Source organism: Stenella coeruleoalba (genome assembly GCF_951394435.1).
Source record: "Stenella coeruleoalba genome assembly, chromosome: 3".
Lineage (NCBI taxonomy): Eukaryota > Metazoa > Chordata > Mammalia > Artiodactyla > Delphinidae > Stenella > Stenella coeruleoalba.
The window spans coordinates 140,057,302-140,075,722 of record NC_137148.1 but is presented as its reverse complement, the minus strand read 5'-3'; the positions used below and the strand labels follow the sequence as shown (position 1 = coordinate 140,075,722).

The following is an 18,421-nucleotide window of genomic DNA, read 5'->3' as shown; positions in this document are numbered from 1 at the left end:
TATGATTAACCAATCTGATAATCAGAAATTATTATTTTCTTTTGAATATCTAGAATATTATTTTCATTATTAAAGAGGGGATAATAGAATTGTATAGACACAAGTTTTTCTTTATAACCTATAATATTTAATATATCCCAAAACTAACCCTTTGAGACTCTGTAACAAAACATGCAGATCTAACCATGTTACTTATAAATGCTTAAGTGCTTGGAAATTTAAACTTTTTTTTTTTATTCCTACGTCAGATTCTATCAGGGCAAAAAAGTAAAGCACTTATTTTCAAAAGTTTATTAGTGGCCTAAATGAAAAATGTAAAGCATATCCTCCTAAAATAGTCTATGTTGAATGAGCAATTTTCTGTCAGTGCAACTTCATAGCCTAAATTTTGTGCACAGTGAGCATGGCTTCTGTGCAATTTATGGCATATGCATTACGATAGATCTCAAGTAAATTATGAAGTCTGTGTGTTACCACGGCACTGTCAAACTCTCATTGATTTGGACAGTTTGTAGTTAATTAACTTCATTTCCAATTCTGTCTCTTCATCCAATTTCAAAGCTTTCTATATTGAAAGACTATTTTCAATTAGTAAGAAGGATGAAACAAAAAGAATTAATTACAAAAGTGACAATCCCCATTTAAGTCTTCATAGTGGAGCAATTATGTATCTTAAAAGTTAAGAAATTGAAGAGTTGTATTTGTCTAATATGTTATGTCCTTGATATGTATCTTATATATATTAACTTGATGTACGCCTGCCATTACAGTATGGAATAAAATGCAGTGATTAAAGTTATCTGTAGTTACCATAAGTTAAATAAGAGAAAACCAATTTCCTTAGGTATTTTACTTAGTATTTAATTAAGAATTGGATTTGTTTTCTGAATAAGTATGACAGATATTTTAGAAAATCTTGTGATAAGACATTTATTAATTTAGTGAATCTTACAAATTTGAGAAGCATGGATAATTTTTTAAAGCCTACTAGATACTTCTGATGTAATAAGCCTCCACTGGCCAACCTTATCCCATCTTGTTGCTCTCCAAGGTCCTGTAAACCTGATCACAACAACCAACGTGAGGCAAGTTTGCATGGCAAGTAAGTGTTGGGACATACATAGATCTACTATAAATATCTACCCCTGCCATAACTAGGCATGATTTTGGCAAGGATGTTTTAACCTCTATCTTTCTCAGTTAAGACATTTATAAAATGAGGATGATACCACAAAATCTACAGGGAAGAGTCAAGGATTAAAGAGGGAATGTACGTAAAATGTTTAACCCAGTACCTGGCATAGTGAATAATTATTTATCATTGTTACAATAATAGTGATGTTAGGTACAGGTAAAATCAATAACCCAGGTCCTAAAACTTCACACCTGTATTATTATAACAGGATATTATTGTGGATGGGTTTCTGAAAGTGAGAGGGAAATTTGAGATGATTGATTTGGGCTTTAAATACATTGAGTTTGAAATCCCAGTGGAGCTTCTAGTTGGAAATTCAAGAAGGCAGATAAGATAGGGTTATATGAAACTACTTGGAAGTTTATCAACGTCAAGGGGAGATTTGTAGTTTGGTAGTTTTTTAGGGAATTTTTCTCTGAAGTCAGTAGATGAAATCCCAGATAGAGAAGAGACAGAGACAGGAGCTCAGAACAAGACCTAAAAAATTGCCTCATAGGTGAAAAAAGTTTAAAAAGAAAGCAGAACAGAATGTAAGACAATGGAGACTGTAAGGCAGACAAAAACTTGGAGAAAAAAGAATCGAGAACCTAATAGATATCAAAATAGTGTAAAAACCACTGAAATTAAAACAGTGTGCTAATGGCACAGGAATAGTGAAATATTAAGTCAGAGCACAAACTCAAACAAATTAAGTGTAGATGAAGATGGCATTTCAAATCAGTGGCAAAATATGGCTTTGTCAATAAATGGTTTGAAAACTATTGAACGATCTATAGAGGGCAAGAGAATTATATTTTTATCTTATACCACTCACATCTAAACATCCACACTTAACAGATTAAAGGTCTAGATATAAAAATGTACCAAATGAATAGGTACAGAATGATACAGAACTCAGGATCCACACATACACACAAAAAAGATTTGAATTATAACAGTGTGCTAATTCTCTATTAAAAATTGTCATAAGCAACATTTTATAATAATAGGGGGAAATATTTTTACATATGCAAAACCCAAAGGTTAATATTTATAAAATGCAAAGAGGTCCTATAAATCAGCTTCTGAAAAGTTAAGTTATCCGAAGGGAAAAATGAACAAAGTATACATACAGTAAAAACCCAGATAAAAATTGCAAGTAACCAGTGGACACATGAAAATACTAACCTCTTAAAAATAGAGGGTTTTCTTCCTATCCCATGAGACTAAAAAATAAAAAAGATTAATACACCCAGTGTGGGTGACAGAATATAGAAATGTTACTCTCATATTCAGTTGGTGGGTGATAAACTGGTACAACTATTCTGGAGTCTTCTAGGGTACTATAAATTAGTATTATAAATGTGTATAGTCTACAGCCCAGTAAACCCAGAAATACTAAAACCATTAATACTAAATCTCACATGGAATTACAGCATAAAAGACTAGTTATAGACAATTTAGTTATGTTCATTAAAAGCTCATTATAGCAACAACAAAAAGACAAAATAAGTTTAAAACTCTAAATATCCATTCATAGAGGAACTGTAAATCCAAAAACAAAATACTTCAGGGACTTCCCTGGTGGTCCAGCGGTTAAGACTCTGTGCTCCCAATGCAGGGGGCCCGGGTTCAATCCCTGGTCAGGGAACTAGATCCTGCCTGCCACAACTAAAGATCCCGCCTGCCACAACTAAAGATCCCGCATGCTGCAACTAAAAGATCCCACGTGCCGCAACTAAGGCCTGGCGCAGCCAAATAAATATATAAATAAATATTTTTTTAAATCCTTCAGAAAATTTTTAAATAGTAAATCTAGTGACTCGAATATATATATTTAACATTATCATTGGTCAGTAAAATAAACAGGTGAATCCATGCATGTAAATACACGCTGAAAAAAAAGATGGCTTACAAACTATTATTACAATAGTTAGCCCTGAAAAGCTGAATCAGAGAGAAGGGAAATTATTATTAAAACCTTTAAAATTAGTTATGGTTTCGCCGGTTTGTGTGTACTTTCATTTTCCTGACACTTCCTAAATGATTATGAGTTACATTTATAATATGTAATATTATATTTTAAAAATGTTTCCTTGAATCAAGGTGGAGTTGGAATTGTGTAGTCAATACAAACATGCTTTATAAACAGACTACCAAGATTCATGTCACAGTTAACCTATTTACATAACTCTCTACCTCATCAAGTTCTTTCAGCTTTTTTTTAACTCAGCTTCCTCAATTGAAAATTGAGTGTGAAAATAACCCCTGTGTTGCATTGTTTTATGAAACATCAAATGAGACATCAATAAAATATTGAAGGTGAAGTACATGCTTAACTCTTGGCATATACTGAGACTTCAGTAAACATGCTGGTATGATTTTTATTGTTTTTGTTGGTGATATTGATAGGGAAGAGGAAGAGGAAATGCTGGTTTTATTTGATGAGGTGAAATATGGCAACCAATTGAATGTGAAGTTTATTTCCCCAGTTTCTTGAAAAAGTAGGTTATATCAAGGTTATTTTTCTTTAATACTCCTTAAATCATCATGCCGGACTCACCTCCCCCTTCCCTGCAAGTTGTTCTGGGTGACCAGCCAGTCTCTAGCTGCACTCTCCTCTGCCTCATCTTTCTGCCTTGGTGCCAAATCTTTCCACCAATGGGAGTATCCTCACCACTTGTTAAAATCTGATCCATCTTCTAAAGAACAGGTCACTCCTGCAATACTCCTTCCATTCCCCATTCCTCAAGCTTTCTGCACTATGTTAGCACATCCATTCAGTCACTTGCTGCCTTCTGCTTTATATTGTCATGATTTGTGTCAATGTAAATCATCCCATAAGATAAACTTCTTGATGTTGACAGGAGACAAGGGAGGTGAAGGACGGTGGGATGTGTTATAAACATGATGCCCACACAGAATGTGACAAAACAACTTATACACAGAAACCATTCAGTGATTATTAACTGATCTTAATACAATCTGGGTGAGCTAGGGACGGGCAAATACAGCACTTTATTTTTTTGCCTAGGTAATGATGATACTATAAAGAAAATGGGGTAGTGGGGATTTCTGTTTAAAAATGAACAGGGAGATAGCTTTCTATTTCAACTCCCACTCCCAAACTAAAGTAAAAATGAAAGCAACAAAAGCAGTGAAGTAAACCTCATTTTCAGTGAAGCTAGGAAAAAACAGCAACCCCAAACCACACATGACGATTAGAGTAAAATTTGAAACAAATCAAGAGCGAGTATAGGGGAAAAAAAGTTGAAACTGTTTCTTCTTTTCAGAACAGAGGTTACCATTGTAAGTGGCACAACCTTAAAGGACCAAATAAACAATTCCTTACTGAAGAGATGAGCTTTTTGGTTTTCTTTAATTGAAATATAATTGACACCTGATATAGGAACAGAATCTAAAAAAGAGTGGATATACGTGTATGTATAACTGACTCACTTTGCTGTACAGCAGAAACTAACACAACATTGTAAATCAACTACACTCCAATAAAAAAATTAAAGAAAACAGAAATTAATTGAAATATAACATTGTGTAAGCTTAAGGTGTATAAGGTATTGATCTGATATATTTGCATAGTGCAATATGATTACTGTCACAGTGTTAGCACCTCTATCACCTGACATAATTTTGAGTGAGTGGATAAGCCGGGGAGTACACCTGGGTTTCATTATCCATGCTAATGCTTAGATGTGGGTTAAAGAAAGACCCTAACTATGTGTATAGTTACAGGAAGTGGGTCGGTAGCATGAAACGGTAAAGAAATAAGCATTGTGAATACTCATTGCCTCCAGCTGCATAAATATAAATAAATGCTAACTTTTAATACACAAAGCCTAGATGAAATTGATTATTTTAAAGGGAAACACAGATTTCTGAATTTATCTCAGAAAGTAGCAAAAGAAGTAACTGAAAATATGGTCAAAGAAGGGTCAGAGAGCCACCCCTGTAAAAGTTATGAGACTGTGACAGTTTCACAGGTGAAATAATAATCAACCTTTAGGAGTCTTTAGGAACCAGCCACAGACCATTAACAAAACTTTAAAATTAAAAAAAAAAAAAACCCTTCCCAGTTCTTTCTACAAAGCCATAATAACTGTGATACCGAAGTATAATAAATACTGTCTCAAAAAAGGAAGAAAAAGTAGGGGGTGGGGATGGGGGAAGAGAGAGAAAGAGGAATAAAAGCAAAGCTCATTTATTAATATCAAGACCAAGACTCTGAGGGAAACATCAGTAAAGTTAATCTGGGAGCTTTCAAAGAGGATTATAAATAGGGTTCAGCCTTGAGCTGCTGAGACAGTTCAATATTGAAACATGTTTACATTGAGTTTAGATGTGTATGCTTATCTCCACGAAAACTTAAATTAGTGTTTTATAAACTGAACATTCATTCTGGTAAAACTTCCAGTAAAATAGGCACCAGTAGGCTAAACACACAGGTAAAGAAACACACACGCTTTTGGAAATGTTCTCATTAAAGACATAAGCCACGAAGGACCACCATGAACACATATATAGAGAGAGAGGAATCGTTTGTAATGTTAACGAAACTATTCCAAAAATCACAAAAGTGGTAATATTTTTATAAATGTAGGAACATTTAGTAAGAAATTGAGAGTGTTATATCTTTGCCCACACACATTGTCTTCTCACTTACCTTCCAGGGAGAAGGAAGTCTCTATCAACTCAGCCCCTCTTTGACATGTGTATGTGTAGACATGTGTATGAACGTGTATATGTTTAATGTAGAATTATGACACATTTAAAGTAGGCAAACTGGAGAATTAAGGTGAGCAACTTTGCATAACAAAGAGTCTAGATTATTTGGAGACAGTCAAAACAAATACAGAAGTAAAAAGGGCTTATGGCAAAGGTGGGTGGGGTAGAAAGTAAAGAATTCTACAGTTTGAAAATCAAGCAGAGTCTGATTGTGTGATGAGGGGGAATGGCCTAAAGAAATTTGCAGCTGTGACCCCTTTGTGGCTGTACCAAGAGCAGCAGGGGGTGGGCAAGCCAATCAAACCCTTAAAAGCATGGAGAATAATTTCAGGAGAACAAGAGTGAATATGACATCTTCTAGTTACATTTTGAACTCTAAACCTAACATTCCTAAGAGCTGAATAAAAATCCTTTGGAAATAATAGCAGATTACAGCATGCAATTGTGTCCAATAACCATTTCTTTACATTGGTGGAAGATGAAGACCATAGTAACTGCCACCGAACTTGGTGAAAAATACAAATGATGTTCTTTTCTTGGGAGGCATTAATTATGATTGTAAGTAGTGTGGTGGTAAAAAGTATCTGTTCAAGATTCTGAGACCCAGATTCAAATCCCAGAATTGCACAAGTTTCTGAGCCTTCTGAGTATTGGTTCCTTACCTATAAAATGTGAATAATAATAGCATCTCTTAAATAATTTTGTTAAGAGCATGAAATAATAACATGTTTAATATAAAACTCAGATTTGTATGTACTCAGTAAATGCTGTTTATATGTATGAAACACACCTGTGATAAATTTCTTAGGAAATATGTCATTGTTTAGTTTGTCATCTCAATATATACAGTTCTTTAGCTCCAACTTGTTTTATGAGCGTATGCCAGAAAAGCACTGTTTAATCCTAAACATATAATACAAGGTAAAACACTCTTTAATGTTGAAAGGGCCTCATATTTAGGTTTACAAAAGAACAACTCACAATTAGTTGTCACAAAAAAACCTTTTAATTCCCATTTAAAATTTCACACACAATAAAGTGTAGATTGTGTTTAGTTTCATGGTGAGCAATTATCCAAAGAAAAGTTAAGAAGTAACACAGTTGTTGTATTTCAGAAGGAACTGTGTTTACCACTTTGCAAAATTGAAGAGGGAAATAATTTGGATGAGGAGATAGATTTCCCATTCTTAAAAAAAATGCTCGATTTCATTCACTCCCTGCTGTGTTTCCCTTCAAAGGGATGATCAGCTTTATACATTTCTAATTTTTGCTCCATGGAACACACAAACATAACCTGAATACACCCTTATCATTTATTTTTGAAAGAGATATCCCGATTCCTTGCCAGATTGCTGTTTATATTGCTCATAAGACAGCCAGCCTGACAATACAGGATGAAAATAGCTTCCAGTCCTACCCATGAGTCCACTGAGCTATAAAGCAACTTTGTTAACTTCACTTACTGGATTTTAAATTGTCATGTACTGGCAATTTGTCACTGGCATTGACTTCCTGCCCTAGAGCTAAGGTTACTGCTGTAACTACTGGTTCATTCTTCAGCACCAGGTTTACAGCTCACTACTCTGGTCACTGTAAGAAGGTAATGGTTGAGAACTCTGCATCATAGTACCATGTTTAGTACCACCCTGAAAACTGAATTATGGAGAGTTTCATCTTGGAGATTCTGCCAGCTATCTTTACAAATTCCCAATGATTGAATAATTCTATCCAAAGACCCATTCAATCAGCAAATATTGATAAGGCTCCACTACTGATGACTTGGAAGTTTTGATAAATAAAAAAGAAGACATGGTCTCTGCTCTTAAGTAGCTCATAACTTAACGGAAAAGACAAAACAAATGCATAGCTAACCGTTAGAAAAAACGAATCAACTATTCCAAATGTCTGACAAATTTGTCCAGTTCTTGCTCTCCCCACTGTTACAATGTTAGTGTCAATTACCAGCTTTTGTCTAAAGCATTGTAGCAGCCTCTTTACTGGTCTCTATTCCTTCAATCCACCTTCCCAGTGGCAATGAAAGTGACTTTCTGATACAGAAATATAATAATAGAGCCTCCATTTATCCCATCCTTCAATGATTCTTCAGTGTTTTTAGGACAAAGTTCAAATTTCTCAACATGGCTTATATGGTCTGCCTCTGTCTGCACCCTGTCCTGCCTATCACTCCAGACTTAACTCTCACCATTCTCTGCCTTACCCTCTACACTATAACCAAGCCCCTGTAGTCTCTAGAATTCCATCAGCTCTTCAGCCTCTAAGCTGTGAAACATGTTAGTCCCACTACCTGAATCTTCTCCGCTTTTTTTCACCCTACCTCCATACCTGAGCCTGGATAATTTCTACTTGATCTTTATGTATATGCAAAGATATTATTTCCTCTAGGAAAACTTCAGTGACCCATATATTTGATTACCTTCCCACTCCATCTCAATATGTTCATTTCACACCTTGTTGTTTATACTTTATCACTGCACTTTATTTTTACTATCATTTTGGCTGAATATTTATGTTCCTAAGAACAGGGAGTGTTTCTGTCTAATTCATTACTGGACCTAGTATCCAGCTAGTTTGCAGCAGACTCCCAATAAATATCATAAATGAGTGAAGGAGTTCATAATATAAGTGTACAGAAGTTTAGAAGAAAAGAGATCAGTGTGACTAGAATATTCAGTGGAGGATCTGTGAAAAAGGATTTGATGAATAAATATGATTTTGACAAGGAGGAGAGAGACTTTCATATTAAGAAGAAGAAGCAAATTCATAGCAAACACTACCATGATATATACTGACTAAGAAGCAGATTTTCATAACAAGAACTACGTATGCATGTTGTTACTAGTGGGAAACATAACTGGCTAGGTATGGTGAAGGCAGATCATGAAGAATCTTTAGCATAGACTGAGAAGCAAATAAGTTCACTGTGGATTTATTTATATTTTGCTTTCTCAGGACTTACTGTAATTTTTAATCAGTGGATGCTTGATATTGAACAAATTTGCAAAAATAGTCATCATTATCTAATCGTATTGCCCCTTCCTCATTCTCTAGTCTTTCTCCATTCTCATTAAGTTCTAATTAAACCCATGATAGTACTTGTCATTCTTTGTTCCTCACTTTCATATTTTTCTTTGCATTGTCTATGTTGCACTGTTGGTTATTTCTTCAGATTGTCTTTTAGTTTTCTAAATATGTCTTCAACTTTGTCCAATCTGCCATTAAACCTATCCACTGTATTATTAATTGAAATTATTACAGTGTTTTCAAGTCTTCTTTTTCTTCAAGTATGTCTGTGCTTCTTTGAATAACGATGGTGTTCTTTTAATATTTAAAATTTTAACATGCTAAGAATATTTAGGGACTTCCCTGGCGGTCCAGTGGTTAAGAATCCACGCTTCCAATGCAGGGGGCACAGGTTTGATTTCTGGTTGTGCAACTAAGATCCCCTGTGCCACAGGGTGCAGCCAAAAATAAAAAGAATCTTTATTTTACTTCCTTAATGTCTAATTCTATTATCTGAAGATCCTGGAGGTCTGACACTGCTGTTTGTATTTCTGCTGACTCTTGCTTATGATAGCGTGTTGCCTTACACGTTTTTTTTAAGCCTGACTTAAGTCATGGGAATTCTGTGCAGCCTGAGTTAAGAGGGCATCCCTCAAAAGAGAATTATTTTTGCTTCTGCCAAGTATCCTCATGTTCTACCAATCTGAGACTTTTTTATGCTAATTACTCATTTGGAAGTTTTCAGGACTACAAAGGAAGTATAAATTTTAACCACCCATTAGCATGAGGGCCTATCTAAGGTTACAAATCTTTAGGGGAGGCATTTTTTTCCCAACCAGAGCTCAAGCCAAAATAGCTAAGTTATCATATCTCTCCTTTCTGTTGGACAGAATTTTGTCTTTCTCTTTCCACCTTTTCATTAGGTTGTGGCCATTTGAGATTCCCAGATTTGTCAGTCTCAGCTCCAACATGGACCTCTCTGCAATAAGGCCTTCTCTTCTGTCTCTAAGTGTCCATTAAAAGACAAGCCTTTTGGTTACTAAGACTGGAAAACACCTTTAGGCAAATCACAATTTTAGTGTGGCTTATTACTCAAGAGTTTTTGAGCTCTTTCTTTTTGGTCACTGGAAAGTTTCCTTACATTCTCACAAGCTCCGCATCTGAGGGAATATTGTCGTATTTTACCTAGTTGTTACATTTCACCCACGTATTTTATAGGGGGAGAGCTTTTCTGACTATTTACTCAATCATACTGACATAAACTCAAGTCCAGAGTTATTGTAATTTGATTCAGGAAGCAATGTGCTTAAACTATAGCATCCAGATAGGGTCTAATTTATATTGGTTTGCCTGGTTTTATCACTTTTAAGTCCCTTACCCTGGTAACCTCTCAGTCCTATATCTAGAACTAACGACGTCTGGCAATCAGGGTTGTTGGTAGCAAACGACAGAAACTGTTTAAAAAAAAAAGAGAGAATTTTTTTTGGAGAGATAGGGTAGACATATTTGGAGAGATACCTGGAATCAGTGACAGGCTGGCAGCCAAGCCTCGAAAATGGGAAAGAACAAAGAGAATTCTCGTGTGCCTCTTGTTCACGATTCAGAAATTCCCCTAGGGGCAATTATTCAGGCCTAAATATCTTCTCCATTCCCTGGCTGCATCCTAGAGGTGAGCCAGAAATCCCACTAAGATACTCCTAAAAGAGCTTCTCTAAAAGGGAGATGTGATACAGCAAAGCAATACAAAACAAAAAGACACCTTACCACACAGATGTGATGGACTAGCTGAAAGCCATGGTGACAGCTGAAATTGGCTTTGAAAGTCATAAAACCCTTTTCCACCACAATTACTCTTAAATTAGGTCGCTTCCATCTTAACAATTGGTGAGTTTTTGTTATTCTAAGTGCATGATTTTTTATGTTTCCTTCTTCTAAAATTTTTATATGTTCATCCTATTACATTTCTACCATGTGCAAGGAGCATTTAGAATCTCAGTTGACTCATCCTTTGTATCATTCAGTTCCTCCTCCTTGTTATATTCTGTTTATGTTTCCTTGACCCTCATTGCTTATCATATTTTGAACAAATATATAACCTCCTATTGCTATATTTCTGTCAATATGCCCATACCTATCCTATTGATATTTAATTATAAAAAGTATTCTTTTTTAATAAAAAGACACTTCTCATGCAGTCTGTAAGACAGAATGGAAAGAATCATGTTTTATATAATAGCACTTCCGTGAGTATTATTGTTCCTACTGTAAAGATGAGCAAACTATGGCTTAGGGAAATTTTTAAGAAAAGAATGCCCAAAATTGACAGAGTTAGTTAGCAGCAAAGATGGGATCCAAAACATTTATCTGACTATAAAGTTTTGCTGTTAGCAATTAGGTCATTCTGGTGTAGAATATCTTAAGAATTGCTTCCAAATGTCCCCTACTATTCAATAGGTGTCTGAATGCCTCTTTATTACTTTCTAAGCTATAATATCTATTCATTCCTATTTTTAACAAATAGTAATTTGGTAACTTTGTGTCAAGTACTTTTCTAAATTCATGGAATACATATGTAAATTAAAGGAAAAAAACATCTCTATGCCCATTTGTCTTTGTAGCAGAGGTTGAAATAGATAATAGTAAATACAATGAATGTTCCTTATGTAGTATTTTAGATGGAGGTTAAGTACAATTAAAAACTAATTAAAAATAGTGTAGGGCAAGTAGGAAATAAGAATGCTAGGGATTAAGAGTTGAGAGTTTGTTTCAGGTTGCAGGTATATATTAGATTGAAACATATACAATTGTTTTTGACTTATGAAAATAACAATTTCATAGGGGCCAGCCTATCTTATTGGTCAAGGTAGACATCATTAAGAAGGTGAGATTTAAGCAAAGACTTGAAGGGGCTAAGGGAATTAGCCAGATAGGTAATTAGAGGAAGAATGATTTAGGTTCCTTCTGTGAATTACATATTCTCCCTTTCTCATTTCAGTTTAAAGCTCTCTTAATCTAACTCTTGGCCTCCTAGTCTTCTAGTCCAAGACATTCATCGTTATATGTCAAAACCACCATTGTAGACATTTAAGTCATCAGAAAACCAAGTGTTTTTCATAATGCTGCCAGGGTTGTGAGCTTTTCACATATTCCTTCCTTTCCCAAATATAAAATACAATGAAAAACCCTTTATGAAACTTCAAGTTTAAAGTATTTCCCTCCCAATGATTCAGAAGTAGATATACTTGCTTTCTTTCTTTTGGCCTATTGGTTACTGCCACATGAAAAATAGGTATAGGGTGTTCAGGATGGTGAAGTCTGGAAGGCTCTATTATGATCTGATTATCCCTTCTGGATATCATCATCTGTACAGTAAAGGATTAACTCAGCAGGCCTTGGTTACTCAAACCCTGCATATTCCAAAGAAAGAACTGGCCCTTGACTCGCTCTGGAGGGAAAACTTTTGAATGCTGGAAATAATCTTGCCTGTTCTAAGTGTTTTGAGGGTGTGTTGGTACGCCTGAGGCTTTGGCCCATGCTCTACCAGTTTGACCTCTGGGGAGGCTGGAGATGAGTGGTCAGTCACACAGGTGATGTATGCCTACATGGTTCACCTCCAATACACTTTGCACATTTTGTCAAACATTGTTCCTGGGAGAATTAAGCATTATCTGTGCCATTCCTGTGGGAGAGGATAACAGGAAGCTTGTGCCTGGTTTCTCCTGAACTCCACTCTGTGTGTACTTTCCCTTTCCTGATTGTAATTAATCTTTCACTGTAATGAACTATAATAACTCTGCATATAACAACTTTTCTGAGTTTTGTGTGTCCTTCAAGTGAACTATTAAGACTGAGAGTTGTCTTGGGGACCCCCCAACATACCATTTCAGAATTTCTCTCTTCTTCCTGGGACAGAGTAGCACCTCCCATTTTTAGTTCCAGGATCAGAGAATCCTTTACCATTGAATAGAGTTCAGGATAGTTCCCACCCCATCCCCTTTTAATATTCCTCCACGTGTTAACATGTACAAAAATTTTTAATTCTTTTTCACATTTTCAGATCTCCCTATGCCAAACTTCATTCTAGTTTTATTGATGGATTGCTTCTCCTATTCTGATTAGGAATTTTTCATTTTGGAAAGTAAGCTGAGATGTAGAGATTTCAGCATTTTTAGCAAGCACCCTAGGTGCCTCTTATACATCCTAAAAGTTATAAAGACAAAGTGCTCAATTACAGACAGTCTCCTTGATCAGTTATCCATTCCACAAAGACTAGTGACCAAATTCTGTATAAATCTCCCATTTCCCCTATTTTATTTTCATAGTAAGAATTAACATTAAACATCTGACTTTTCATAATAAAGTACATACAAAATGTAAGAATGTAGAAAACATACTCATTGCATGAAAGTTTAGACTATTCATCTAATATTATTCAAATCTTAAATGTTGTATCATGTTAGAAATATATAAAAGATCATGCATTCTTACACAAGTTATTTAAATCGTTTTAGTAAAAAAGTAGAGCTCTTAAAATTTTAAATACTGATATCAATAAACTGACAAACTATTTTCTATAACAAATGTTACTTCTTTAGAAAGAAAGAGTAAATGGAATAATGGAATTGGGAAACATAAAAACCCAAACTGGCAAACAGTTTTTTATTTCATATTTTCATTTTTTGAGTTGCATTTTGGTTATACATCACCCTCACAGTAACCTGACATTTTTTAAGTGAGCAGGAAAAGATGAAAATAAAGTTTAATTAATTAAAATAATTATATAGTTATGAAACATGTTTTAGAGTTTCTTCAACATGCCCTATTTCAAAGTTATACTCCTCTTCTAAAATGACATAAAAATCAGCGCTCAAAATAAGCAATGAATCAACTATTCTGTTGAAAGCATCTGGCAAATCACTACTTATGAAATTATGTTTAATACTACCTTAAACTAATGAAATACAACAATTCTGTTGAGTAGTAATCATTTTTTCCATCTCTGTAAATTCTCTTTGTATAAGTAATGAACCAATTCTTCATGTCTCTATGGAGTAACCTATGCACATTATTATTTGATCATCTTTTTGTGGTAGATTACTTTAAGTAGAACTGTTACTGTAAATGAATTTGCTTAAATGTATGGTTCTAAATTAGTGAATGTAAATTACAGCTCCATGATTTGTCATCATTTAGGTTGATATAGGACTGCATTTAAATATATTATAATTGAGAAATGATTTGAATACTACATGTTCAGTCAGTGTGATAAGTTATCATCTCTACCACTATCATCTCTACCACTATATTTAGCTTCTTTCTGGGACTATAGCTTTTGGCAATTCAGAAACAGACTGCAAACCTCTAACTTCCAGATAGCTCATTGTCAGTTAAAAGAGGCAAAGCATAAATAGCACCTGAGTTTATGAAAATATATACCTTAACTTGCAGAACTCACTGAGCAGAATGGTATTTGCAGAAAGCAGGCAAAGGAAGCCTACCATGACTAGATGCAGATGTTCTAGTTTTATAATCTGGTATCCAGTAAGATTTTACCATTGAACTTGACATGCCTCTACTCTTGGCTAACCAGGCAATTGTTTTTCTTTCCAGAAAGCCCACTTTTCTTGTGAAATGTGGCACTCTGCTGAGGGGAGAGGTTTTTGCTTTTGAAGAAGTTACTATACCACGAATGTACAGAGAAGCACAGAAAGAAGTAAGACATGACTGCCTTTCATGTTGGTTCAGTAGAAGATAAGAATTTTAGAACAATATATGCAAGTAAGAGTTACATGCCAGGGAGAAAAGATTAGAAGATTACATTTATCTTTGGGAGAAGAAAACTGTATTTTTTCAGATACATTTTCTGAATTGGTCTTCCTAAAGTATACATAAAAGACAGGATTTTTAAAATGAGAATTTGGCCTGGGTAAGGTCAGACAAATGTAGGAGAAAAGAAACTGTGTATGAATTTAACTTTAATATTAAGAGAATGATGTAATCTCTCACTATATCATCTGCTCTCACCCTTCAAACATCAGAATGCTTGTTTCATTCAAAAATGAACTTTTCATTCACTTCACAAAACATCTCTAATGTGCCAAAGTCACATACAGATCTCCTAGTTTCTGCTTTTGCTTCATTTTTAGCATCAGTATATTTCTTATTTTCTTACCAGGTCTACTGTATGATTTTTACATATTATCCAACATTCTTATATGTTAGTTGGGGTATGAAGTCACCATTCTAGCAGAAATGGAACTCATAATACTTAGCTTCAAACAATCTGTTTATTATCTAGTACATCTATTAACTGTAATGAAAATAAAATTATTCAAAAGTAAAAATAATTTAAATGAAGTAATTTTCTTAGTAGAAATTTTAGGTATAAACTTTAAAAAGTCCTGAAGGAAGCAGTGTTCACACGAAAAATGCAGACAAAGCAAAATCCTTGTCTACCATCAACAGAAATTTCAGGTCTAAACTAAAAAAGTCCTGAAGAAAGCAGTGTTTGCATGAAAAACATAAACAAAGCAAAATCTTTGTCTACCATCTCTCCACCTGCCCCTCTAGTCCTAGGCCATGCACAGGCTGTACAGCATTGAGAGAGGGGAATCAGCAGTGTGATACTCAGGGTCATTTATAAAGTTACAACTTATCTTCCCTAATAAATTTTTTTAAATATTAAATATTTGTCCAAATGCATTATTTAGCTTTCTCAACTAACCAGATTGTGTCCCTACATGTACTCTATAGAGGTAAAAGAATATACATACACAGATTTTAATGTGATTATCCATCCCTGTTAAAACTCTAGTTAGCATATAAGTGACTCTATAAATTTATTCATTGTTTATTGGGGTGTGGGCTTAGGAAGAGGCCAAAGGCAGCAAGAAGACCCTCCAGTGTCAACCTGTTACAAATAACCTTAAATAAACTATTGGTAGGCAGAAACACCCAATAATAAGTTGCCAGCAGATATTTTGCTTACGTCTGTGAATATGTAATGGCATGAAACAGTGATTCCTGGTAAGTTGCCACCCCAATGAGAACAGTGGGATTTTATTATCTACAGATTTAAAAATACATATTTGTATTGCCAGAAATGGTAAGTAGTATCATTTTAGGGTGAATGACATGGGAGAGAGTAACAAAGTAAGAGCAAATTGGTATATTTTATAGTTTAAAAAAAGAATAAAAGAAAGGAAGGAAAGAAGGAAGGGAAGGAGGGAGGTAGGGAGGGAAAAAGGAGGGAAAGGAGAAAGGAGGGAAAGAAGGAAGGAAAGAAGAAAGGTTGGAATCTAGGAGAGAAATGGGGGGAGAGAAAACCCTTTCCTTAAATGGTATGAGTCCAGTGGAAAAGGCTGATTCAAAGATGAACAAGAGCTGAATGGGAAGCCTGTGTGGTCTGTTTGCAAAGTATACATCTAAGTCTGGGGAAGATGTGGCAGGGGGGAAATATACTTCTGTGTGGCTAAGGGCCAGGTACTGTGCTGGTGTCTGGTAATGCATCAGGCAACAAAAGCACCAAAGCCCCTGCCCCCAGCAAACTTAGATTCTAGTAGGGGGAGAAAAAAGATAAAAATAGTGATGTAATTATTTCACTTGGTGGTAAGTACTGTGAAGAAATATAAGGACAGTAAAACAGAGTGAGGGGATAAAGAATAATTGGAGAAGAAGAGTATTCAGGAAAGGTGTCCATTAGGACATGACATGAGCAGAGACCTGAATGAAATGAGCAATGAAACCATGGGGCTAGCTGGCAAGGAGAGTGACCCAGACACAAGGGACAGTAAATGCAAAGACCTGAGGCAAGAGGCCTTGTTATGTGTAGGAGGAGGAGCCAAGAGCACAGAGTGGTGACAGGAGAGTGAGTAAGGGGTAGATGAAATTGAGAGAGACTGTGGGTGGAGGCAGGCGGCAGGTTGCCTAGAGGTTATGGAAGACTCTGGATTTTACTCCAAGGTGGGAAGCCATTAGCATGTTTTGAACAGGGGAGTGACATGTTGTGACATACACTGCGAAAGGATCACTCTGCCTGCTGTAAGGGAACTAGACTGCAGAGTGACAAGGATGGAAGCAGGAGAACAGTTAGGAGGCAGTTTTATATGTATGTTTCTCTGTGGGATGACTGCTGTTACAACTTGCCAGATAACAAAGGGAAGTAGTTATAATTCATTTACCAAAGTGATTCCAAGCATGTCAGTGTCATGTTAATTTTTTTTAAAACTTACTTTTCAGAATATTTTTAGGTTTACAGCGAAAGTGAGAGGGTGGTAAAGAGGCTTCCTATATACCTCCATCCACACACATGCAGAGCCTCTCCCATTATCAGCATCCCCCACCAGAAGTGGTACTTTTGTTACAATTGATGAACCTACATTATCGCCTCATAATCACCAAAAGTCCATAGTCCACATTATGGTTCACTTTTGATGTCGTGCGTTCTGCAGGTTTGGACAAGTATATAATGACATGTATCCACCATTACAGTATCATACAGAGTAGTTTCCCTGCCCTAAGAAATCTTTTGCCAATATATTGTCCCAGACTGTGGCTTATCTTCTCTTTCTCTTGATCATACTAACTCTAATTTTATTACAAAAACAAGAAAAACACAGACATTCAAGGCAAAAAATCATCTACAATAAAATCACCTGATCAAATATTTTTGTCAGTTTTCTAACCATTCTAATGTAAATATTTTGTCTAATACCATATTTGCAGTAATTTTATAAATAGAATTACATAATCTATACTCTTATCTTCACAGTTAACATTTCACCATGTGTATTTTCTGATTTTGTGCTTTTTTTTCTTTCCCTATATTTTTTTCCTTTTTGAATCCTCTTCCTCTACCTCCAAGTAACCAACATGAACAGGCTTTTGTGAATATTTTTGTATTTTTCTTGATGTACATACAATTCGTTTTAAAAAAAATCTGGTCCTTAAAAATACTGCTTTGCCTCCATAAAATATATTGTGATTCTTTATAAGCCCTACATTCTACTTGCAAGATGTCTAAGGTTTTTTAACAAATTAAATATTTGTTTTTATTTAAGTGCCAAACTATTTTGAAGAAAAATAAGAGTGCTTAGTCATCTGTTTAAGCGCTAAGAGTGCTTAGCGCTTAAACAAATCTGTTTAAATATGGTATTCTCTTTTTGCCCTGTTTGCTGTCTGGATCATGAACTCCCATCCTCTTCTTTTGAATCCCTCCCTGAAGCTTTTTTTCAAAGGAGAATGGTGTGTTTGTAAATACGTTTGTTACTTAAAATGTATTCCAAGAATGGTTTTAGTGAAGCTTATTACTAGAATTGCATTTGCATTACTAAGTAATAAGTACTTACTCCAAGTACTTTTTATGCATGGACATCTGGTTTAATGGTACATCCAAGGTTGAGACAGCTCCCCAGGGCTCCACAACTCACTGAGATCCCTAGGAGGGCATCACTAAATCAGCAGACCCAGAATCTGCAAACACAC

The 18,421-nt window shown here is 35.2% G+C and overlaps 1 long non-coding RNA gene across 1 annotated transcript in view; it reads left to right on the top strand.

The window, feature by feature from the left end:
• Nucleotides 1-18,421, top strand: part of LOC307185042 — a 191,561-nt gene that overhangs the window by 153,794 nt on the left and 19,346 nt on the right. The window contains exon 3 of the long non-coding RNA XR_013827862.1: nt 1,052-1,102. This is a non-coding gene — a long non-coding RNA (uncharacterized lncRNA). The remainder of the gene's footprint in view (nt 1-1,051; nt 1,103-18,421) is intronic.